This window comes from Neofelis nebulosa, assembly GCF_028018385.1.
Source record: "Neofelis nebulosa isolate mNeoNeb1 chromosome Y unlocalized genomic scaffold, mNeoNeb1.pri SUPER_Y_unloc_3, whole genome shotgun sequence".
Taxonomy (NCBI): domain Eukaryota; kingdom Metazoa; phylum Chordata; class Mammalia; order Carnivora; family Felidae; genus Neofelis; species Neofelis nebulosa.
In genome coordinates, this window is record NW_026691919.1 from 292,181 (window position 1) to 317,813 (window position 25,633).

Below are 25,633 nucleotides of genomic sequence, written 5' to 3' on the forward strand. Positions count from 1 at the left end.
CGGGCAGGCTGCCTAGAGACGGGGCAGCTGGATGTGGCTGGAGTGTTTCTTGGCCTGGGAAAGAGTACACACTGCTTTGCGCCACAGACTTAATCCCACCAAGATCCCAGAAGCTGTGATGTTGGGCAGCTCCATGCCCAGGCCTAGAACCAGAGGGGCTGCTGATAACTGTAGCACATGACAATCCAAGAGGACCAGAAGAACATCAACCAAGAGAAGGTGGTGCCTGCTCAATAAACTTGGGAAGGCGTGGCTGTATTGAAGGCCAGGAACCATGCTTTGCGGTGTCACAGCAAAGGCCCAAGACACAACAGATTGCGCCTCTTAAGGATCTTCCTATGCATGATGAACATGCTGCTGTACCTCCCTGGGAAGCAAACAGTAAGCATCCTCCATTTACCAGGCGGATAAAACACAAGAATAGACTGAAAAAGGCCAGATGAATCTAAAAAAAAAAAAAAATCATGAAAATGTGCTGGCTTTCAATTTAGCTTTTACTTTACCTAGACCAAGAGAACCACTGGTATCTCTTGATTATCCAATGGATAGTAGTTTTGAGTCACCACGCATTACGGACATATCAATTGTACTAGAAGATGGAAACCCAATGAATGTTAAAGAAGTCCTGGATTATCATGAGGATATTGATACATACCTTAGGGGAATGGAGATTAAATGTAAACCTAAAGGGGCACCTGGGTGGCTCTGTCAGTGAAGCGTTAAGTGTCCAATTTGGGCTCAGGTCATAATCTTGCAGTTCATTAGTTCGAGACCCGATTAGGTCTCTGTCCTGACAGAGCAGAGCCTGGAGCCTGCTTCGGAGTCTGTGTCTCCCTCTCTCTCTGCCCCTCCTGCACCTGTGCTCTGTCTCTCTGTATCTCAAAAATGAATTCAGTGTTAACATTTTTTTTAAATGTAGGCCTCAAGTGGGTTACATGGAGAAATCTGTAAGAGCTCACAAACAGTTTGACAGCTGTGCTTGTGGACTGGTTTAAATAGGAGAATAGTACAAAGCACAGAATGAGACCCTGCATTTGGCTGTGAACTATATTGATAGATTTCTTTCGTCAGTGTCTTTGTGCAGGAAATCTTCACCTTCTGGGCACACTTCTATGCTGTTAGCCTCAAAGTTAGAAGAAATCTACCTACTTGCACCAACAGTAAATCAGTTCTCCACCATAACGTGTCCACCAGCAGTCTGCAGACTGCAAAGTTGAAAGTTTAGCAATGTTTCTGTGGGAATTAAGTTTGATAGATGCCATACCTAAAGTATTTGCCATTACTGGAGCAGCCTTTCATTTCACACTCCACACAGCCACAGGACAAAGCTGCCCTGGATAATGAGTTCAAAAGACTGGAACTAATATCCCGGAGTTGGTGATACGTCTGTGGGTCCATGTCTGGGTTCTCTCTTCTGTTCTGTTGATCTGAGTGTCTGTTCTTGTGCCAGTGCCATACTGTCTTGATGATTAGAGCTTTGTAGTATAGCCTGAAGTCTGGGATTGTGAGACCTCCTGCTTTGGTTTTCTTTTTCAAGATTGCTTTGGCCATTCAGGGTATTTTCTGGTTCCATACAAATTTTAGGATTGTTTGTTCTAGCTCCGTGAAGAATGCTGGTGTTATTTTGATAGAGATTGCATTGAATATGTAGATTGCTTTAGGTAGTATTGACATTTTAACAATATTTGTTCTTCCTATGGAGCATGGAATCTTTTTCCATTTTTTTGTGTCTTCTGCAATTTGTCTCATAAGCTTTCTATTGTTTTCAGTGTATAGATTTCCTACGTCTTTGGTTAGATGTATTTCTAGGTATTTTATGGGTTTTTGGTGCAACTGAAGAGGGGATCAATTCCTTGATTTCTATTTCTGTCGCTTCACTGTTGGTGTATAGGAATGCAGTTGATTTCTGTGCGTTGATTTTATATCCTGCAACTTTGTTGAATTCATGAATTAATTCTTGTAGTTTTTGGTGGAATCTTTTGGGTGTTCCATGTAGAGTATCATGTCATCTGTGAAGAGTGAATGTTTGACCTCCTCCTGGCTGATTTGGAAGCCTTTTATTTCTTTGTGTTGTCTGATGGCAGAGGCTAAGACTTCCAATACTATGTCGAGTAACAGTGGCGAGAGAGGACATCCCTGTCTTGTTCCTGACCTTAGGGTCAGGAATTTTTCCCCATTCTCTCAATTTTTCCCCATTGAGGATGATATTAGCATTGGGTCATTCATATATGGCTTTTATGATTTCGAGGTATGCTCCTTCTATCCCTACTTTCTTGAGGGTTTTTATCAAGAAAGGATGCTGTATTTTGTCAAATGCTTTCTCTGCATTTATTGAGAGGATCGTATTATTCTTGTCCTTCCTTTTATTGATATGGTGAATCATGTTGTGTTGCGGATATTGAACCAGCCCTGTAATCCCCAGTATAAACCCCACTTGGTCGTGGTAAATAACTTTCTTAATGTATTGTTGAATCCAGTTGCCTACTATCTTGTTGAGGATTTTGCATCCATGTTCACCATTTTTTTAATGTATTGATTTAGTGTATTTAATGTATTTTTTCATGTATTGTTGGTTAATACCTTGTTGAGGATTTTGACATCCATGTTCATCAGGGAAATTGGTCTATAGTTCTCCTTTTTAGTGGGGTCTCTGGTTTTGGAATCAAGGTAATGCTGACTTCATAGAAAGAGTTTGGAAGTTTTCCTTCCATTTCTATGTTTTGGAACAGCTTCAAGAGAATAGGTGTTCAACTCTTCCTTAAATGTTTGGTAGAATTCCCCTGGAAAGCCATCTGGCCCTGGACTCTAGTGTTTTGGCAGATTTTTGATTACTAATTCGATTTCCTTACTGGTAATGGGTGTGTTCAAATTTTCTATTTCTTCCTGTTTCAGTTTTGGTAGTGTATATGTTTCTAGGAATTTGTCCACTTCTTCCAGATTGCCCATTTTATTGGCATATAATTGCTCGTAATGTTTGCTTATTATGGTTTTTATTTCTGCTGTGTTGGTTGTGATCTCTCCTCTTTCATTCTTGATTTTATTTACTTGGGTCCTTTCCTTTTTCTTTTTGATCAAACTGGCTAGTGGTTTATCAATTGTGTTAATTCTTTCAAAGAAGAAGCTTCTGGTTTCATTGTTCTGTTCTACTGTTTGGTTGGTTGGTTGGTTGGTTGGTTGGTTGGTTGGTTGTTTTCGATAACATTAATTTCTGCTCTAATCTTTATTATTTCCTGTCTTCTGCTGGTTTTAGGTTTTATTTGCTGTTCTTTTTCCAGCTCCATAAGGTGTAAGGTTAGGTTGTGTCTCTGCGATCTTTCTTCCTTCTTTAGGAAGGCCTGGATTGCTGTGTACTTTCCTCTTATGACCTCCTTTGTTGCATCTCAGAGGTTTTGGGATGTGGTATTATCATTTTCATTGACTTCGATACGCTTTTTAACTTCCTTCTTAACTGCTGGGTTAGCCCATTCATTCTTTAGTAGGATGTTCTTTAGTCTCCAAGTATTTGTTACCTTTCCAATGTTTTTTTTTCTCGTGGTTGATTTTGAGTTTCATAGTGTTGTGGTCTGAAAATATGCACGGTGTGATCTCTATACTTTTGTACTTACTTAGGGCTGATTTGTGTCCCAGTATATGGTCAATTCTGGAGAACGTTCCATGTGCACCTGTGAAGAATGTATATTCTATTGCTGTAGGATGAAATGTTCTGAATATATCTGTGAAGTCCATCTGGTCCAGTGTGTCATTCAAAGCCATTGTGTCCTTCTTGATATTTTGATTAGGCGATCTGTCCATTGCTGTGATTGGGGTGTTGAAGTCTCCTACTATAACGGTATTACTATCAATGAGTTTCTTTATGTTTGTGATTAATTGAATTAAATATTTGGGTGCTGCCTCATTTGGCCCATCAATGTTTACAATTGTTAGGTCGTCCTGGTGGGTAGACCCCTCGGTTATGACATAATGCCTTTTCTGCATCTCTTGATACATTATTTATTTTAAAGTCTAGATTGCCTGATAGAAGTGTGGCTACTCTGGCTTTCTTTTCTTGACCATTAGCACGATAGATGGTTCCCCATCCCCTTGCTTTCAATCTAAAGGTGTCTTTAGGTCTCAAGTGTGTCTCTTGTAAACAGCATATAGATGGTAATTGTTTTCTTACCCCTTCTGTTACCGTATGTCTTTTGATTGGAGCATTGAGTACATTGACATTTAGAGTGAGTACTGACAGATACTAATTTATTGCCATTATAATGCTTGTAGAATTGGAGTTTCTGGTGATCTTCTCTGGTCCTTTCTTTCTTGATTTTGGTATGTATGTATGTACGTACGTACGTATGTATGTATGCATGTGTGTGTGTGTGCATATATATGTGTGTGTGTATGTATATATGTATGTGTGTGTGTATACATACATTTTTTTTTCATCTTTTCTCCCCTCGGAGAGTCCCCCTTAAAATTTTTTGCAGGGCTGGTTTAGTGGACACAAACTCCTTTAATTTTTGTTTGTCTGGGAATGTTTATCTTTCCTTTTATTTTGAATGACCATCTTGCTGGATAAAGAATTCTGGGCTGTCTATTTTTCTGATTCAGCACATTAAAATATCCTGCCACTCCTTTCTGGCCTGCCAAGTTTCTGTGGATAGGTCTGCTGCAAACCTGTTCTGTCTTCCCTTATAGTTTAGGGACTTTTTTCCCTTGCTGCTTTGATGAGTCTCTCCTTGCATGACTGTTTTGTGAATTTGACTATGATATGCCTTGTTGAGGGTCAGTTTTTATTGAATCTAATGGGGGTCCTCTGTGCTTCCTGGATTTTGATGTCTGGGTCTTTCCCCAGGTTAGCAAAGTTTTCTGCTGTGATTTGCTCACTTAACCCTTCTACCCCTATTTCTCTCTCTTCCTCCTCTGGGACCCCTATGATTCTGATGTCGTTACTTTTTAATGAGTCACTGATTTCTCGAATTCTTAAATCGTGCTTTTTTGCCTTAATCTCCCTCTTTTTCTCTGCTTTCTTATTCTCTGTAAATTTGTCGTCTATATCGCTGATTCTCTTTTCTGCCTCATCCATGCTTGCTGCCCCTGCATCCATCCGTGATCACAGCTCAGTTATAGCATTTTTAATTTAACTCTGGGTATTTTTTTACTTCTTTTATCTCTGCACAAAGGGACTGTAGTCTATTTTGGACTCCAGCCCGTATTCATATTATCGTGATTCTAAATTCTGGTTCAGACGTCTTGCTTGTATCTGTGTTGGTTAAATCCCTGGCTGTCGTTTCTTCGTGCTCTTTCTTTTGGGGTGAATTCCTGATGAATTCTGTGGTTCAGGTTGTGCAGAGTCTTGTGTTAATCCTCCAATCAGTTTTGTAGGTGTGTAGGATGGTTCAGTGTTCACCTCAACAATAATATTTTATAATGTAAATTGAAAATAGAGATTTGTAAATAACGAGGCCCCAGATGTAGAAAACTAAGATATTTTTCTATTCAAGTCCTATCTTTGGATTTAAGAAATATTTCACTACCCAAAGTCCTACTTCTCTTTAAAACATTGATATATAATTTACATGTCATAAAATCAGTCTGTTTTAACACACATATTTGATTGGTTTTTGGTATATTAATGACAATGTGCAGTCATTGCCCCTGTGCAGTTTAGAACAACTTTTTAATGATTGACAGTTTTCAGTTTACCGTGACAGTTTTAATGCTTAGAAATGCCAGTAAAAAATCTACATCCGAATATGTCATCTGTTATAGCCTTTTTTCATCTTCTGTTTTTATAACGAATTTAAATTTGAACAGAAAACGATTTATACTTCACATAAACCATAATAATAAATGGCAAACTGGTAGTATGGATTGATTAAAAAGGTAGGAATTTATCAACACAGTTACTGGGAAGTGAGAGGTGAACTAAAATAGCATAGTGTTTAGATCTCCGAAGTTGAGGAATGCTGAAAAGTTATTAATTTATAAATTGGCAGATACTAGTAAATTATGATATTTTATTAACCTTAGTTTTTTTATTTTATATGTTCAGTATGGTATATATATTTCTAGAATAGAGTTGGCAGAAAGTTTCTTTGGACGGTGAGGGTTCTTCAGGTAATGTTGAATAGAGAAAAGCAACATGTCGATAGTGATGTATTCTGATGCTGAACACGTGGCTTTTTAGAAGCAAATATACTGCTATATGTCCTTTGCATTCTGGGGTTTTTATGCTTTATTTATTTATAGAATGATTATATTTGTCCATATATTTGGGTATATTGTATGCCTTCCTGTTCTTATGTAAAAATCAGTATCTGGCACTTAATCAGATATTTAATGCGTCTAATTAAAGTTCTATTTAAAATCTGTAATTTTCTAATTCATGCACAGTAATATCTATATTACAAACTTATTTACTATAAATTTATGTGATGTATGTTTTGCGGCAGTAATACGAAATACACAGTGGTTTACAAGACAGCATTTATGACAGTGGAAAAACAAACAGTCCAGAGGAATAAATTACACTCTTTTTTCTGCCATCCATCTAATTATTTCTTAATAAACACTTACTGATACGACACTTACTTGCAAAGTTGAGGACTGTAGCATTTTTAATCCAGAGTAAATGTCTTGAATGTAACAATCTCAAATTAATGTATCATTTAACGTATATCTGAGGTGGGTATTTGTATTGCTAATTTTGCCTTCATGTTTCTAATATTCAGGCTTAAGCTTTCTTCTTGATGAAAATAGAATTGAGGATTTGTCTTTAGTCTACCAAGTATTCAGTAGGATAGAATGTGGCTTTCAAGTTCTTCTCCAGCATTGGATTGAGTATATCAAGGTATTTATTTAAAGAAGATGCTGCATTAAGTAATTTAGATTATTTATGGCTAATTTTTCCCCCTTTAATAATGTATTGTTTTTAATTTAGAACTTTCTATCTTTAAGAAATGTTTAACTTGAAATTGATGAAGAATCTATGCTCTAAGCCTTCTTGAAACTCTTACTTCTCTGTATATGTAAAGTCTTGCTCCCCCAAATAATACTTGCTTTTTGAAGGGGAAGAGTGGGGACATTATGTACTGGTGTAACATTTTCTTTTAGTGCCTCACATTTCTTTTACCACCTTAAATTTCTACTCTTCTGTTTAATAACAAGAATTTGTTATTGAAAAAGTCTGTAAGCATAAATTGTCTCAGAGAAACAGCGGGGAGAGAGTCCTCACCAGCCGAGTGTCCTCGTAAGTTCAATGTTTTTCAGTGAGTAATTAACTAATGTTTTGTGAGTGGTAGACTAACATGAAATTTATTATTTTAACCATTTAGAGATAGGAAATTGGGTGAAATTTAGTTAATTCATAGATACAAACAATAGACGTAGAGACGGACAGAAAGTAGCTTAATAGATGCCAGAGGCTAAGAGGGGAAATGAAAGGAGCAGCTGCGTAAGTGTTGCTGGTTTCCACAAGCATCCTCCCTATTTAGCTCTGGAATATGTTCATGACTTTTTACAGAATCCTAGTACACATTGAGCAGTCACTTTACTTACCTTCTCCCTGGAGGCTTTGGCAATTACTAATCAACTTTCTGTGGATACTGACTTTTCTGTTTTGGTTATTGCCTAGCAATTAAATCGTATGATATGTGGGTTTTTGTTTCTGCATTCCTTTACACAGGATGATCTGTCATCAATGTTATAGGAGTCTTTTATCGTTTTTGGTGTCAAAATAATATTCCACTGTATATCTGTACTATATTTTGTTCATCAGTTTGTAACTGGATGCACACTTGGATTGTTTCCACCTTTTGATTCCCACCTTTACTATGGTGGGGGGGGGGCAGGTATTGGGAATTGTTCTTAATTTAAAGTTTTATATAACTTCCAGTTAGTTAGCATACACTATAATTTTAGTGTCAGGTGTACAGTATAGAGATTCAGTCCTTCTGTACAATACATGTGCTCATCACAAGTACCTTTCTAATGCCCACCACCTATTTAAGCCATAACTACCTCCCTTACCACCTCTCTTCTATTCTCTAGAGTTAGAAATCCATTTCCAGTCTGTTTCTCTTTCATTTCTGCCTTTGCTCATTTGTTTAGTTTGTTAAGTTCTACATATGGTTGAAATCATATGGTATTTCCCTTTCTCTGACTAACTTATTTTGCTTCTAGCTCCAAACATGTCATCACAAATGGCAAGATTTTATTCTTTTTTATGGCTTATATTCCATTTTGTATGTAGATCACTACATTCTTTTAATTTTTTAAGTTCTTTTTAAATTTAAATTTTAAATTTAAATTTTTTAAAAAATTAAATTCTTTTAATTTTTTAATGTTTATTTTTGAGAGAGAGAACACAAGTGGGGGAGGGGCAGAGAGAGGGGGAGACAGAATCTGAAGCAGGCTCCAGCCTCTGAGCTGTCAGCACAGAGCCTGATGCAGGGCTTGAACTCACAAATTGCGAAATCATGACCTGAGACAAAGTCAGATGTGTAACCGACTGAGCCACCCATGCGTCCCTACATATATAACTACTTTTTCACTCAAAGTTGGTGAACATATGGACAGTTTCCATATTTTGCCTGTTATAAATAATATTAATAACAATAATAATAATAATAATAATAATAATAATAATAATAAATAGTAATAATAAATGCTGTAAACATTGGGGTGCATGCATCACTTTGAATTAGTGTTTTTGTATTGTTTGGGTAAGTACCCAGTAGTGCAGTTGCCGGATTATATAGTCTATTTTTACCTTTTTGAGAATCTGCATACTGTTTCCTAGAGTGCCTTCACCAGTTTTTTCTCTTTCTCTCTTTCTCTCTCTTTCTCTCTCTTTTTTTCTCTCTCTTTCTCTCTCTTTTTTTCTCTCTCTTTCTCTCTTTCTCTCTCTCTTTCTTTCCCTCCCTCCCTCCCTCCCTCCCTCCCTCCCTCCCTTCCTTTTCTTTATTTCTTTCCTTCTTTTTCTTTCTCTTTCTTTTCTGCTTTTTCTTTCGTTTTGATTGCTGAGGGTATGACTTTTACTACTGTGCTGAATGACATTAGTGCAGAGTGGACATCCCTGTCTTGTAAAGGGAAACCTATCAGTTTTTCTTCATTGAGGATGATTCTAGCTATGTGTTTTTCATAATTGTCCTTTTTTATGTTGAAGTATATTCCCTGTAAATATTCTTTATTAAGGATTTTTATCATGAGTGGATGGTTTTTTTTTTTTTTTGGTTAATGCTTTTCTGTATCTGTTGAGATGATTATATGGTTCTTATCCTTTTCTTTATTAATGTGGAGTGTCATGTAGATTTGTGAATATTGAGCCAACCTTGAAACCCAGGAATAATCTGGTGCATGATTATTTTAATAAATTGTTGGATTATATTTGCTAGTATTTTATTGCGAAGTTTTGCATCCATGTCCATCAGGGATGTGGCCTGTAGTTCTCTTTCTCAGTGTAGTCTTCCTCTTATTTGGAATCAAGATAAAGCTGGTCTCATAGTATGAGTTTGAAGTTATCCTTCCTTTTCTTTGTTTTGGAATAGTTTGAGAAGAATAGGTATTAACTCGTTTATTTTTTTATTTTTTTAATATGAAATTTGTTGTCAGATTGGTTTCCATACAACACCCAGGACTCATACTCAATACCCATCACCCACCCTTCCCTCCCTCCCACCACCCCCTCCTTCCCATCCCCCATCAACTCTCAGTTTGTTCGCAGTTTTTAAGAGCCTCTCACGTTTTGGCTCCCTCCCTCTCTAACGTCTTTTTTATTTCGTCCCCTCCCCCGTGGTCTTTTGTTAAGTTTCTCAGGATCCACATAAGAGTGAAAACATATGGTATCTGTCTTTCTCTGTATGACTTATTTCACTTAGCATAACACTCTCCACTTCCATCCACGTTGCTACAAAAGGCCATATTTCTTTCTTTCTCATTGCCACGTAGTATTCCATTGTGTATACAAACCACAATTTCTTTATCCATTCGTCAGTTGATGGACATTTGTGCTCTTTCCATAATTTGGCTATTGTTGAAAGTGCTACTATAAACATTGGGGTAAAAGTGCCCCTATGCATCAGCACTCCTGTATCCCTTGGTATTAACTCTTTTAAATGTTTAGTATAATTCATCTGTGAAACCGTCTGTCCCTAGACTTACTTTATTTGGAAAGTTTTTGATGACGGTTTCAGTTTCTTTTTGGTTATTGACCTGCTCAAGTTTTCACTTTGTTTTTGTTTTTCATTTTCGCAGCTTATGTTTCAAGGAATTTATCTATTTCTTCTAGTTTGTCCAATTTTTTGGCCTATAGTTTTTCTAATATTCTTTTTTTTTTTTAAATAATTTTGTGGCGTTGGTTGTTATTTCTCTACTTTTATTTGTGATTTTATTTATTTGGGTCCATTCTTTTTTCATTTTGATAAGCTTGGCTGGCGGTGTATCTTCTTTTTTTTTTTTCAAAGAACTAACGCCTGGTTTCATGGAGTTGTCTGATTTTTTTCTATATCATTTATTTCTGCTCTGGTCTTTATTATTTGCTTCCTTCTGCTGGCTTTAAAACTGCTTTTGTAGTATCCCAAAGGTTTTGTACTGTTGTGTTTTCATTTTCATTTGTTTCCATGTATTTTTTTTTATTTCTTCCTTAATTTCTTTTTATCGGAGAATTTAGTCAACTTTACATCCAAAGTAATTATTGATAAATATGTACTTAGTAACATTTTGTTGCTTTTTTTGTTTCTGGACGTTGTGTCTCTGTCACTTTTTTTTTTTTTTTTTCAACGTTTTTTATTTATTTTTGGACAGAGAGAGACAGAGCATGAACGGGGGAGGGGCAGAGAGAGAGGGAGACACAGAATCGGAAACAGGCTCCAGGCTCCGAGCCATCCGCCCAGAGCCTGACGCGGGGCTCGAACTCACGGACCGCGAGATCGTGACCTGGCTGAAGTCGGACGCTTAACCGACTGCGCCACCCAGGCGCCCCATGTCACTTTTGATATCTCCTTTGCTCTCAAGGAGTCCCCTTTAATATTTCTTTCAGGGCTGGTTTAGTTTTATTTGTCTGGGAAACTAATTTGTCAAATTCCTTTAGTTTTATTTGGGAAGCTCTTTATCTGTCCCTCTCTTCTGAATGATACCTTCCTGGATAGACTATTCTTGCCTGTAGGTTTTTCCCATTCAGTATATTGTATATATCATCATTCCACGGCCTTCTGGCTTGCTAACTTTCTGTTGAGAGATCTGCAGCTAGCCTTCTGGGTCTTTCCTTGTATAGTAGGGACTTTGTTGTCTTGCTGCTTTCAGGATTTTTTGATGCTATATTTTGCCAGTTTAATTGCAGCATACCTTGGCGTTGTCCTGATCTTGTTGATTTTGATGGGGATTCTCTGTGTTTCCTGAATCCTGGATTTGCATGTCTGTTTCCTTCCCCACATTAGGGAAGTTTTGAGCTATTATTATTCCTCAAATAAATTTTCTTCCCCCTTTTCTCTCTCTCCTTTTTCTGGAGCTGCTATAATATGGGTGTTATTACGTTTGATGGAGTCACTGAGTTCTTGAAGTCTATTCTCATGTTCCGTAATTATTCTTTCTTTTGTTCAGCTTTATTATTTTCCATTTTTCTTCTCTAGGTCACTAAGTTATTTATCTCCTCATTCCAGTGCAGTGTTCATTACATGAAGTGGGTTTTTAATCTCATCTGTTGCATCTTTCATTTTTGATGGATTCATTTTTAACACTTTTATCTCTGTGGTAAGGATGTCCCTGAGGTCTTCTGTTGTTTTGAATCCCAGCTTGTTTCCTTACGGTTGTTCTAAATTCTCCATCAAGTATGTCATTTATATCTGTTTCACTTAGATCTCTACTTGCCTTATCTTGTTCTTTCATTTGGAATAAATTCTTCCATGTTCACATTTTGTCTTCATTTCTGCCTCCTTCTCTGTGTTATAAAACACACTTATGGCTCCCTATCCTGAGAGTCGTGGCTTTATGAAGAAGAGGTCATGTAGTACCCAGGGCCTGCCACTTCAGGGAGTGTCTCCACTGTGCTGTGCGTACTTTGCCATTGTGTAGTACTTCTCTGTCTTTCTGACGTATCTCCAGAGGCTGCTTTTGGTCTTTGGAAAGAATGCGGTGTGTGCTCTGGTATGCTTGTGACATGAGGGCCGACACCACTTTTACCAGAACTGAAGCCTTGCAGGACTCTCTGGTTGGGAGATGTGGTGTGGGCAGGGGTTTATGCTGATTTTCTGTGGGAGGGACCTGGCATGCCACACTGGGACTGAGGCATGCTTGACTGAGAAAGGTGGTCTTGTCAGAGTGTAGGGGTGTGCAACTTGGTGTAGCAAGTTAGGCAGTCATTGTAGGTTCCAGTTGGTTCTGGGTTTATGGTGAGGACTGGAGAAAGGAAATGAGGCTAGCCAGATCCTTTGTTCCTAGAGAGGTATCTGTGTGAATGCTGAATGCTGCCTCTCAGGGATAAACTCCAATAAGAGTGACTGAATAATGCCTGCGCCCCTCCCTCCCCATGCCTCAGGTGACCTTCTAATCATTGTTTCCATGCCATCTACCTGCAAGTTGTTTGCCTGCATTTTCTCCAGGAGCAGTGCATGGGTACCCCTGGGCCCCATCTCAGCCAGCTGCTCCGACCTTTAATGCCCGCGCCCCTCCCTCCCCATGCCTCAGGTGACCTTCTAATCATTGTTTCCATGCCATCTACCTGCAAGTTGTTTGCCTGCATTTTCTCCAGGAGCAGTGCATGGGTACCCCTGGGCCCCATCTCAGCCAGCTGCTCCGACCTTTAATATTTGAGCCCCATTGGTTGGTTGCAAGAACTCAGAAAATTCAGACCCTCATTTTCCCACACAGTGGTTTTGGGAGTCTTCCTCTGTAGCTCCATTCTCTCATTCTTCTCTGGGACCAGGACCTCTGTAGCACCCTCTTTCCATTTCTGCCCTAAACCACATCTCTGCACTTTCCTCCTTACTCAGTGTGGCCTCTTCTCTCCCCCTAGTTGTGGAGTTTGTTCTGTGAGTTTTCAGGTCAATGTCTGGGATATTTAGGATTATTTGATAATTATCTAGTTGTGTTCCTGTGTTGATGGGAGCCTGAGGTCCTCCTGCTCTGCTTCTGTCTTCCTCCAAGATTGGGAATAGGTTCTTAGGAACTTTTGTATTTACATGAGATATACAAATATCTCTTGATAGTGTTTGAATAAATGGTGTTTTCAGTGCATACCTGGAAATGGAATTGTTCTGTCATATTCTAAAAAGTGGAATTGCTATGTTACATTGTAATTGAATAATCATTAGACTGTTTTCCACGGAGGTGTAACATATTTTATAGCCATGGTGCTGTTTTCCCTTTTCTTCCATTTGTTGAAAAGGTTGAAGATGTACTGGAATTCATTTTTTTAATGTCTTTTTTGTATTTGGAGGAAAAAGCATCTGCATCCTGTGCTTTCCTTTGATTACAGTTTTTTTTTTTTTTTAACTGACTAATCTCTTACTTTAGGTCTGTTTAGCTTATTTCTTTTTTCCACTTTGGTAGATTTTGTGCTTCTCAAAATGAGTCCCTGTCCATCTAGGTTATCTAATTTGTTGTTGTGAATTTGTTTACTCTTTGACCAACATCTCTACATTTCCTCCAACTCCAACTTCTGGAAATCACCGTTCTACTCTGTATTTCTTTGAGCTCTGTTTTTTAGTTAGGTTCCACATATACATGATACCGTAAAGTATTTTTCTTTATGTCTCTGTCTTATTTAACTTAGCATATATCTTCCAGGTTCATCCGTTTTTTGCAAATGGCAGGATTTTCTTCTTTTGTTTAAGTTATTTATTCATTTTTAAGTTACTTATTTAATTTATTGTTTATATTTAATTATTAAATATATTTATATTTATTTAAATATTTATTTATTTATTTATTTATTTATTTATTTATTTATTTACTTACTTACTTACTTACTTACTTACTTACTTACTTATTTCAGGCTCCCATCAACACAGGAACACAACTAAATAATTATCAAATAATCCTAAATATCCCAGACATTGACCAGAAAACTCCCAGAACAAACCCCTCCCAAACAGAGGGGCCATCTGGATGGCCTCTTGGGGAAAGTGTCTTTTGTCATGTCTTTTGCCCATTTCTTCACTGGATTATTTGTTTTTTTGGTGTTGAGTTTGATGTTGTTTATACATTTTAGATATTACCCTTTATGTCCTTTGCAAATACCTTCTTCCATTCCACTGTGTTCCTTACAGTTTTGTTGATTGTTTCCTTTGCTGTGGAGAAGATTTTTATCTTTGTGAGGTCCAGTAATTCGGTTTTGTTTTTGTTTCCCTTGCCTCTGGAAAAATATCTAAGAAGTTGGTGCAGCCAAGGTCAAAATGGTTGTTGCCTGTGTTTCCTTCTAGGATTTGATGGCTTCCTGTCTTACATTTGGGTCTTTCATCCACTTGAGTTCATTTTCATGTATGTTGTAAGAGAGAGGTCCAGGTTCATTCTTCTGAATGTTGCTGCTGTCCAGTTTTCCCAACACCACTTTCTGAAAAGACTGTCTTTTTTCCACTGGATACAATTTCCTGTTTGTAAAAGATTAGTTAGCCATACATTTATGGGTCCGCTTATGGGTTTTCTTTTCTATTCCATTGATCCATGTGTCTGTGTTTGTGCAGTACCATACTGTATTGATGATTACAGCTTGGCAGTATACCTTGAAGTCCAGAGTCGTGATACCTCTAGTTTTGGTTTTCTTTTTTCTTTTAACATTACTTTGATTATTTGGGGTCTTTTCTAGTCCTGTAAACATTTTAGAATTGTCTGTTCTAGCTCTCTGAATGTTTCTGGGGTTAGTTTGATAGGGATTGAATTGACTGTGTGGATTGCTTTGGGTAGAATCGACATTTTAACAATATTTGTTTTCTCAGTTCAGGAGCATGGAATATTTTTCCATTTCTTTGTGTTTTCTATTTCTTTTCATAAACTTCCTCTACTTTTCAGCATATTGGATATTTTACCTATTTGGTTTGGTTTATTCCTAGGTATTTTATGGGTTTTGGTGCAATTGTATACGGGACTGATTCCTTGATTTCTCTTCTGCTTTATTATTGGTGTATAGAAATACAGCCAGTTTCTTTGCATTGACTTATATCTGGCATCTATGCTTAATTCCAGTCAGTTTTAACAGTTTTTGGTGGAGATTTTCAAGAGTCCCACATAGAGTATCATGTAATCTGTGAAAGTGAATTTTGACTTTGTTCTTGCCAGTTTGTATGCCGTCTATTCTTTTTTGTTGTCTAATTGCTGAGGCATCACTTCCAACACTATATTGAACAACAGTGGTGAGAGCGGACATCCCTGTCATGTTCCTGACTATAGGGGGAATACCCTAAGTTCTTCCCCATTGAGGATGATAATAGGTGTGGATATTTTGTTTATGGCCTTTATATTGTTGAGGAATGTTAATTCTATCTCTACTTTCTTTTGAGTTTTCATTAATAAAAGATGTTGTATTTTGTCAGACGCTTTTTCTGCATCTGTTGAGAGGATCATATAGTTCTTATCCTTTCTCTTTTTGATGGAGTGTATCACATTGAGATAATTGCAGATAGTGAGCCAGTCTTGCAGTCCAGGAATAAATTCCACTTGATCATGGTGAATAATTCTTTTAATATATTATTGCATTTGTTTTTCTAGTGTCTTGTTGAGAGTTTTCGCATCCGTGTTCGTCAGGGAAATTGGTCTGTAGCTTTCCTTTTTAGTGTTTTTTTTGTTTTTTAGGGTTTTAAAATCTAGGTGATGCTGGATTCATAGAATGAATATGGACGTTTTCCTTATTAACTCTCCTTGAAATGTTGGTAGAATGCCCTTGGGAAGCCATCTGTCTTTGGACTTTTGGTTTTTTGGGAAATTTTTTATTACTTACTCAGTGTCTTTACTGGCTATGATTTTGTTCAAATTTTCTATTGCTCTTTCAGTGTTGTTAGTTTGTGTCTTTATTGGAATTTGTCCATTTTTTTCCACATTGCCCAGTTTGTTGGCATATAATTTCTTTTCTTTTTTTTTTTTTAATTTTTTTTTCAACATTTTTTATTTATTTTTGGGACAGAGAGAGACAGAGCATGAATGGGGGAGGGGCAGAGAGAGAGGGAGACACAGAATCGGAAACAGGCTCCAGGCTCCGAGCCATCAGCCCAGAGCCTGACGCGGGGCTCGAACTCACGGACCGCGAGATCGTGACCTGGCTGAAGTCGGACGCTTAACCGACTGCGCCACCCAGGCGCCCCAGGCATATAATTTCTTATAATAGTCACTAATTATTATTTGTGTGTCTGTGGTGTTGGTTGTGATACCTCCTCTTTCATTTGTGATTTTGATCTCCCCTCTTTTATTTGTGACTTTATGTATTTGGGTCCTTTCTGTTTTCTTTTTGACCAGTCTGGGCTTTATCAATCGTGTTAATTCTTTCAAAGAACCAGTTCCTGGTTTTGTTGATCTGTTGTACTTTTTTTGTTATTTCAGTACCATGGATTTCTGCTCTAATCTTTATTATGTCTCTTCCTCTGCTGGAATTTGAGCATTATTTCTTTTATCCAACTCCTTTAGGTATAAGGTGTTTTTGAGATGTTTCTTCCTTCTTTAGGAATGTTTGAATTGCTATGTGCTTCCTGCATCCCAGAATTTTGAACTGTTGTGTTTTCATATACTTAGGCTTCCATATACTTCTTAATTTGTTTTTTAATTTGGTCGTTAATTTCTAGGTTAACCCTTTGATTCTCTCCCTCTCTTTCAAGTTATATATATAACTTGAATTCTATTTATAAAAATATAATTTATGAATTCTCTTTATATTTTATGTATTTGTATTTATATGTTTATATATAAAATAAATATATATTTTTACACATTTATATTTATTTATACATACATATATAATTGTATTTATATACATATACATACATATATATGTATGTACATCATTTATTTATACATATGTATACAATGTATTTTTAAATGGATATCTGTGCTCATCCCAACAGGTGCCCTCGTCAATGCCCATGACCCACTTTCCCCTCTCCCCCACCCCCAATCAACCCTCAGATTGTTCTCAGTATTTAAGAGTCTCATGGTTTACCTACTTCCCTCCCTGTAGCTTTTTCTGCCCCTTCTCATCACCCATGGTCTTCTGTTAAGTTTCTCAGGATCCACATGTGAGTGAAACATAATGGTATTTGTCTTTCTCTGCCTGACTTTATTTCACTTAGCATAATACTCTCCAGCTGCATCCACCTTGCCACAAATGGCCAGATTTCATTCTTTCTCATTGCCAAGTAATATCCCATTGTATATATAAACCACATCTTCTTTATCCATTTGTCAGTTGATGGACACTTAGGCTCTTTCCATAATGCGGCTATTGTTGAAAGTGCTGCTATAAACATTGGGGTCCAAGTGCCCATATGCATCATTACTCCTGCAACGCTTGGGTAAATTCCTAGCAGTGCCATTGTTGGGTCATAGGGTAGTTCTAGTTTTAATTTTTTGAGGAACCTCCACACTGTTTTCCAGAGCAGCTACACCAGTTTGCATTCCCACCGACAGTGCAAGAGATTCCCATTTCTCCACATCCTCTCCAGCATCTGTAGTCTCCTGATTTGCTCATTTTAGCCACTCTGACTGGAGAGAGGTGGTATCTGAGCGTGGTTTTGATTTGTATTTCCCTGATGAGGAGTCATGTGGAGCATCTTTTCATGTGCCTGTTGGCCATATGGATGTCTTCTTTAGAAAAGTGTCTATTCATGTCTTCTGCTCATTTCTTCACTGGATTATTTGTTTTCCAGGTATGGAGTCTGGTGAGTTCATTATAGATTTTGGGTACTAGCCCTTTGTCCCATACGTCATTATAAATATCTTTTCCCATTCCGTTGGTTGCCTTCTATTTTTGTTGATTGTTTCCTTTGAAGTGCAGAAGCTCTTTGTCTACACGAGGTCCCAATAGTTCATTTTTGCTTTTAATTCCCTTCCTTTTGAGATGCGTTGAGTAAGAAATTGTTGCAGCTGAGGTCAGAGAGGTTTTTTTCCTGCTTTCTCCTCTAAGGTTTTGATGGTTTCCTGTCTCACAGTCAGGTCCTCCACCCATTTTGAGTTTATTTTTGTGAATGGTGTAAGAAAATGGTCTAGTTTAATTCTGCATGTTTCTGTCCAGAGCAGAGAGGCGAAGGAGACTGGGCAGGTGGAAGGGGGGGGGCAGAGAATACAGGGCACCCACCCATCCCCAAAGCAGGTGGAGAGAATGTGGAAAATTGGACATGGCCACACGGACTAAACTAAAATGGGAGAAAGGAGAAACAGGAGGGTTTAAAATCCATTCAGACTGTAAACAGGGTGCGCAAAGTCTGCAAATCCGCAGTTCTATGCCTGGCAGTGCTGTGGCGGGAAAGGCTAATTCTCAGGAACAGGGTCGGGGTAGGAGGTTCTCAGGCCACCCAGAAAAAGGTGGTTCCACTGCTGGAAGGACATTTGGTAGGGACTGTTGAAGCCACCTGGTCCATGCACACCCACACCTGGTGCTGGAACAAGGTCGTTAAGTGTCGTGAAGTCTGGTGCCAGATGTGTGTTGTGGTTTTCCATAATCCCTGAAACGCTGCGGTTACACTGACTTGCAAACTTTTTTTGGGCGGGCTGGCATTGGTCCATAGTGTCAGAGCACTGGCAGCAGCAGGGCCCAGCAAGCGTTCCTAGGTGCAGCCTACGTTCAGCCATTGCTCATTCGGCCATTGCTTGGTGAGACCCTTCTGCAGAGGGACGGGACGGGTCAAAGCCGCAGTCCTTCAGAAGTAAGGGGCCAGGGAAAACAAGCGCATCTGAGACACAACTCAGGAGAGAGGTACTCCCTGGGGCCTGGTCACGGAGAATGCAAAAGCGGGCAGTGGACAGAAGCTGAAGACAGAGGACGGGTGTGTGATTGCTGATCCAGGAGAACAGACTGGGTAGCTGGGTGGCGCCATTTTCACCGCTCTTGGGCATGTGCATATGCACCAAGGAGAGTGGCAACAATCCACCCCAGTGGGCTGGCAGTACCATCTAGTGGACAACAGAGCGGTTACACGGACCCCCGCCTAACTGGGCCACCTTTGCTCTCAGCAGCACAAGTCTCACACCCGGCTTAGTTTATGGACTATAAAGCGGTACATAGACTGACTTCTAGAAGAAAGAGAAATAATTTCAGTCCTACTTCAATCTGTTAGCAGGTCCATCTATTCATTTTCCTTTCTTTCTTTCATTCCTTTTTTCCTTTTCTCTTTTACGCTGTTTCTTGAATACAGCAAGAGAGAAAACTCATTTTTATTTTCAATTCTCACTAAATATGTTTTCTTTAATTTATATTACTGTTTTGTACTTTTGTGTACTTTTTTTCCAAATTCTATTTTACTCCCAATATTGTATTTTAGTGTACTTCAGTTTATTCACCTTTTCAATGTTTCAAACGATTTCCATTTTTCTTTGTTTTTGTTTTTTTCTCTTCTTCATTTTTCTTTTTCTTGATTGCAGTAGGTGAAAATTTTCATTTTCACTTCCAATTTCCTTTAAAATATTTTTTTCCCACTTTTTGCTATAAGTTTTGGCTTATAGTTTTTTCCAAATTCTATTTACTTCCATAATGTATTTTAGTGTACTACAGTGTATTCCCTTTTTCAAATTTTCAAACTATTTCCTTTTTTACCTTAGTAAATCTTTTTTCTCTACTTCGTTTCTTTTCTTTTTCTTGAATACAGAAAGAGAAAAGATTCGTATTTTTTTAATTTTTACTAATTTTCTTTAACTTTTTCTACTTTATTCTGTAATTTTGTGTATATTTCACTAAATCTGTTTTACTCCCATCATCTCATTTTAGTCTGCTTCAGTGTATTTTTTTTTCAAATTCTCAAACGATTTTTCATCTTAAAATTTTTATTATTTTTTTCTTATTTTGCTCCCCCCGTTTTTTGCCTCAACTGTATCAAACCATTTTCAACACCCAGACAAAACATGCCTAGACTCTAGCATCATTTTCTACTTTTTATATTCATGTGCTGACTTTTTTAATATTAATATTTAATTTGAATTTTTTTCATTTAAGTTTTTCTACCTCATGAATTCATTCCTCTTCTCCCTTCAAAATGACAAAAGGAAGGAATTCAGCTGAAAAGAACGGGCATGAAGAAACGACAGCCAGAGATTTAACCGACCCAGATGCAAGCAAGGTGTCTGACGCAGAATTTAGAATCACGATTGTAAGAATACTAGCTGGAGTCCAAAAGAGTTTAGAGTCCCTTTGTGCAGAGAAAAAATGAAGTAAAAACTGGCCAGAATGAAATGAAAAATGATATAGCTGAGCTGCAGTGACGGCTGGATGCCGCGGTGTCAAGGATGGATGAGACAGAACAGAGAATTGGCAATATAGAGGCCAAACTTATGGAGAATATGGAAGCAGGGAAATCGAGGGAGCTTAAGGAAAAGAGCATGATTGAAGAATTAGAGAAATCAGTGACTCATGCCAAAGTAACCAGATCTGAATCCTAGGGGTACCAGAAGAGGAAGGGAGACAAATAGGGGTAGAAGGGTTATGTGAGCAAATCATAGCAGAAAACTTTGGTAGCCTGGGGAAAGACACAGACATCAAAAACCAGCAATCACAGAGGACCCCCATTGGATTCAACAAAAACAACCCTCAGCAAGGTATTTCACAGTTAAATTCACAAAATACTCAGGCAAGAAGAGAATCATGAAGGCAGCAAGGGAAACAAGTCCCTAAACTACAAGAGAAGACAGACCACGTTTGCAGGAAACCTACGCACAGATACTTGGCAGGCAACAAAGGAGTGGTAGGACATATTGAAAGTGCTGAATAGGAGAAATACGCAGCCAAGAATTCTTTATCTAGCAAGGCTGTCATTCAAAATAGAAGGAGAGAGAAAAAGTTCCCAGACAAAAATTAAAGGAGTTTGTGGCCACTAAAACAGTCCTGCATGCAATTTTAAGGGGGACACTCTGAGGGGAGACATGAGGAGATCATATGAATATATATTCAATATATTCATAATCATATAACCACCAGAAACTCCAACTGTACAAACAACATAATGGCAGTAAACTCATATCTTTCAGTTCTCGCTCTAAATGTCAATGGACTCAATGCTCCAATCAAAAGACATAGGTTAACAGAATGGATAAGAGAACAATATCCATCAATATGCTGTTTACAAGAGACCCAGTTTACATGTAAAGACACCTTCAGAGTGAAAATAAGGGGATGGAGATCCATCCGACATACTAACGGTCAACAAAAGGAAGCCAGTGTAGCCATACTTCTATCAGACAATCTAGACACTAAAATAAAGACTGCATCAAGAGATGCAGAAGAGGCTTATATCATAATCAAGGGGTCTACCCTCCAAGAAGACCTCGCAATTGTAAACATTTATGTGCCAAATGTGAGAGCACCCAAATATATAAATCAATTAATCTCAAGCATTTTAACTCATCGATAGTGATACCATAAGAGGAGGAGACTTCAACACCCCATTCACAGTAATGGACAGATCATCTAATCAAAAAATCAACAAGGAAACGATGTCTTTGAATGACACATTGGACCAGATGCGCTTAACAGATATATTCAGAATATTTCAACCCAAAGCAGCAGAATATACTTTCTTCTCCAGTGCACATGGAACGTTCTCCAGAATAGATCATATACTGGGACACAAATCAGCCCTAAGTACGTACAAAAAGGTCGAGATCATACCGTGCATATTTTCAGACCACAACACTACGAAACTCGAAATCCACCACAAGAAACAATTCTGAAAGGGAACAAATACTTGGAGAATGAAGAACATCCTAATAAAGAATTGAGTGGGCTAACCCACGGTTTAAAGAGGAAATTGAAACGTATACGGAAGTGAATGAAAATGATAGCACCACAACTCAAAACCTCTGGGATGCAGCAAAGCCGGTCAGAAGAGGAAACTATCTAGCAAGCCAGGCTTTCCTAAAGAAGGAAGAAAGATGTCAGAGACACAGCAATCGTTAGATATTCTTGACAGTTAGACCCTTTAATTATGATATACTTCCCAACTTCACCTCTTCTTATAGTCTTTGGTTTAAAATCTAGTTTGTCCAATATAAATATGTCTACCCTAGATTTCTTTTGAGGTGCATTAACTTGATAGATTGTTCTCTACCTCATCACTTTCAACCTGTATGTGGCTTTACATATAAAATGAGTCTCTGGTAACCGGAATATGGATAGTTCTTATTGTTTAATCCATTCTGTTACTTTGTTTCTTTTGTTTGGAGCATTTAGTGTATTTATAGTCAGATTATCAGTAGATATGACTTTACTGCCATTGTAATTACCTGTAAACTTGTCATTTCTGGAGGTTTTCTCTTTTCCTTTCTGGACTTTGTTGTTTGTGTTCTTTGCTTGCTCATTCAAAGAGTTTCCTTTAACATTTCCTGCAGGTCTGGTTTAGCGGTCACACCTTCATTTAGTTTTTATTAGGGGGACTCCTTATGTCTTATCAGTCCTTCTATTATGAATAGAGTATTTTTGGTTGAATAGTTTTCCCATTTAGCAGTTGAATATATCCTGCAGCTCATTTATGGCCTAGTAAGTTTCTGTGGACAGATTTGCTGTGAATTTGATTTGTCTTCCTCTGTAGGTTTAGGTGTTTTTTTGTTTGTTTTCTTGTTTGTTTCTTGTTTTTTTTCTTCCTACTCTCAGGATTCCTTCCTTTTCTGTATAGTTTATAAATCTGACTCCGATATATCTTGGTGATGGCTCGCTTTGGTTTAATTTAATGGGAGTTCTGTGTGCTTCTTGCCTTTCAATGTCTATGACTTTCCCCAGATCAGGGATGTGTTGGGCTGTAATTTGCTGAAATAAACGTGCTGCACTTTTTTCTCTCTGCTCAACTTCTCAGACTCCAATGATATAAATTATATTACTTTAACGAGTCACTGAGTTCCTTAAGTCTACATTTGTGATTCAATTATTTCTTTCCCTCTTCTTTTAAGATTCATTATTTTCCATACTTTTTATCTTTTATATCACTGATTCCTTCCCCTGCTTCATCCATCCCCATTGTCATGGCATCCATTCAGGCTTGCATCTCAGTCATAGCTTTTAAAATTTCAGCCTGCCTTGACTTTAGGTCTTGTATATCCGCAGCAAGGATTCTCTGGTGTTTTATGCTTTTTTCAGGATAGCAAGTATCATTATGATTGTTTGTTTTATTTTTAAAAATCTGAGATGATTATGGATGATGAGGAGGAGGACGAGGAGGACGAGGAGGAGGAGGAGGGTGACGACGATAACAATGATTTGAGAGTGAGCATGAACAATTGGGTGAAGGGGCAGAGATAGAGGGAATGAATCTTTAGCAGCCTCAATACTTAGTGTGGAGCTCAACATAGGGCTTGATTCTATGACCCTAGGATCATTATCTGATCCAAAATCAAGAGTCAGACATTCAACTAACTGAGCTACCCAGGCACCCTGATTGTTGTTTCAAATTCTGGTGAAGACATCTTATACCTGCATTGATTAAGTCCTTGGACATTACTTCTTCTCCCTGTTCTTTCTTTCAGGATTCTTGCAGGATTCCACTTCTTAATCAGTACACTTGTTTTGAGTGAGGGTTTGTGCTGGTGTTCTGGGGGACGGTGGTTATGTTGAGCTTAATCTCATGCCTTAGTGGAGATGCACCTGTGAGGTGCACAGGGGTGAGTCCTGGTGTAATTGGCTTTAGTAGCCACTTATTGGCACTGTTTAGCTCACCAAGGTCAGTCACTGATGTTAGGTGGGGCAGGAAATGGCATCTCCCTGATTTGTCATCCCTGGAATGGAGAGTTTGCTCTTGCCATTTTCTGGGAAGCTATCTCGGAAAAGCAAACAATCACCACTCCTTTGTACCTGACTTTCATAAGATTCTTTCCCTCACTCTGTGCCTGAGTCCATCTGCCTGCCAGGCAGCATAGTATCCCCGTGCCTTATCTCAGGGACACGCTGGATGTCTAAACTCCAAATATTAGGGACTCCCACATCAAAAAACACTGCTGAATCTGACCACCCTTTTCCCATTTTCCAGTTCATCCCAGGAAAGTGATTGATGGCCACACAGTTTGGAGTTCATGGCATATTGCAGCAGAAGGCCAACATCAAAGCTTGATGGCCTCAGCCACTGTCTCTGCTTCTACATCTGGGTACAGTGTGGCATGTTGGAGCCATGAGTTTTTCTCATGAGAGAGGCCTTGCTGCCATGCCCCGATGCACTGAAAGAAAGGGAACCTTTTCTACCTGTGCGATAAAGGGGACCATTAAGCCACACTGTCTGCACCTGGGTCACTGCCTTCCTTCCCCACAGTGAAAAAGGCAGGCAGGCATAACCCTGGTGATGGCAGCCTTGTAAACTTTCAGATTTTGTGCTTTGCTGCATAAAGGAACTTGTGGAAATCTTTATAAGCAGGGCTCCATCCATAGCATCGACAGTTCTTCTCTGCTCCAAATCAACTCTACACAGCTCCTATCTTCCGTGAGGTGGATATTTTTCGACTTGTTGACTTGCAGCTTTGTTCTCTTAGTTCCCAGGTTGATTTCCTGGGTGTTCATAATGATTTGATATTTATCTAGCTCTGCTGAAGGACCATACGAGCTTAGGGTCCCCTGCCCCTCTGCCAACTTAACTCATTCTAGAGAGTTCACATGAATGAAATCATGACTATGCAGTCTTTTCTTGGATTTCCTACATAATCATGCTGTCTTGGAAAACTTTCACTTTTGTTTCCACCTTTCCAGTACCTATGCCTTTAATTTATTTTCATCCTCTTCCTAGTTGTCTAGTGGTTATCCTTAACATTGAGCATATATACTCAATTGTATGAAATATCAAGTTACTCAATGACTGAAAATAAACGAGCAATTAAAAAAGCATTAGTCTTAATTATTCCTCTCTTGTCTAACATGCCATATGTGACCTCCATGGCATTGATTTGTTAAAAATATAATCAGTGCTGGTTAGATATTCCCATCTGTTCACCAATTTCTTTGTTTATGATTGCTTCTTGAATCAACTCCTTCATTCTGGACGCAATTACTGTCTTCCCAAAGGGCTCCTTTTCTATGTTCTTTATCTGAAAATGTCTTTGTTCTGTCCTTATTTTCAAGTGGTGGGTTAATAGACACAGAGTTACCAATTGACCATTATAGTCTATCAGCACCTTGAAGAGAACATTTTACTGTTTTTGATCTTTGTTGAGAAGTATGGCATTTGTTGGTCTAATTGTAGATCTTTTATCATTTAATTTCTGTTTTCTCTTCTAGTGCCGTTTAAGGATTTCTCCATGGGTCTGAAGTTTCTGCATTTTCACTAGGGTAGGTGTGAATCTACTCAAGACTCAGTGTACTTTCTCATTCTGAGGTTGCACTTATTTCATCAACCCTGGAAAAATTTCAACGTCACTTCAAATGTCAAGTTTTTCACAGTCTGTATTCCACGGAAATGCCTGGAGACATACACAGAGCCTTCTCATTCTATTTTCAAGGCCTTGTAAGTGCTTCCATGTTTTAAATTATGTTTATCTTCCAGGCTCTGTTTCAGGAAAC

General features: G+C 38.3%; 1 pseudogene; it reads left to right on the forward strand.

Moving 5' to 3' along the window:
- Nucleotides 1-177: 177 nt before the first annotated feature.
- LOC131503605 (cyclin-A2-like) lies at nucleotides 178-25,401 on the forward strand (annotated as a pseudogene).
- The last annotated feature ends 232 nt before the right edge of the window (nucleotides 25,402-25,633 follow it).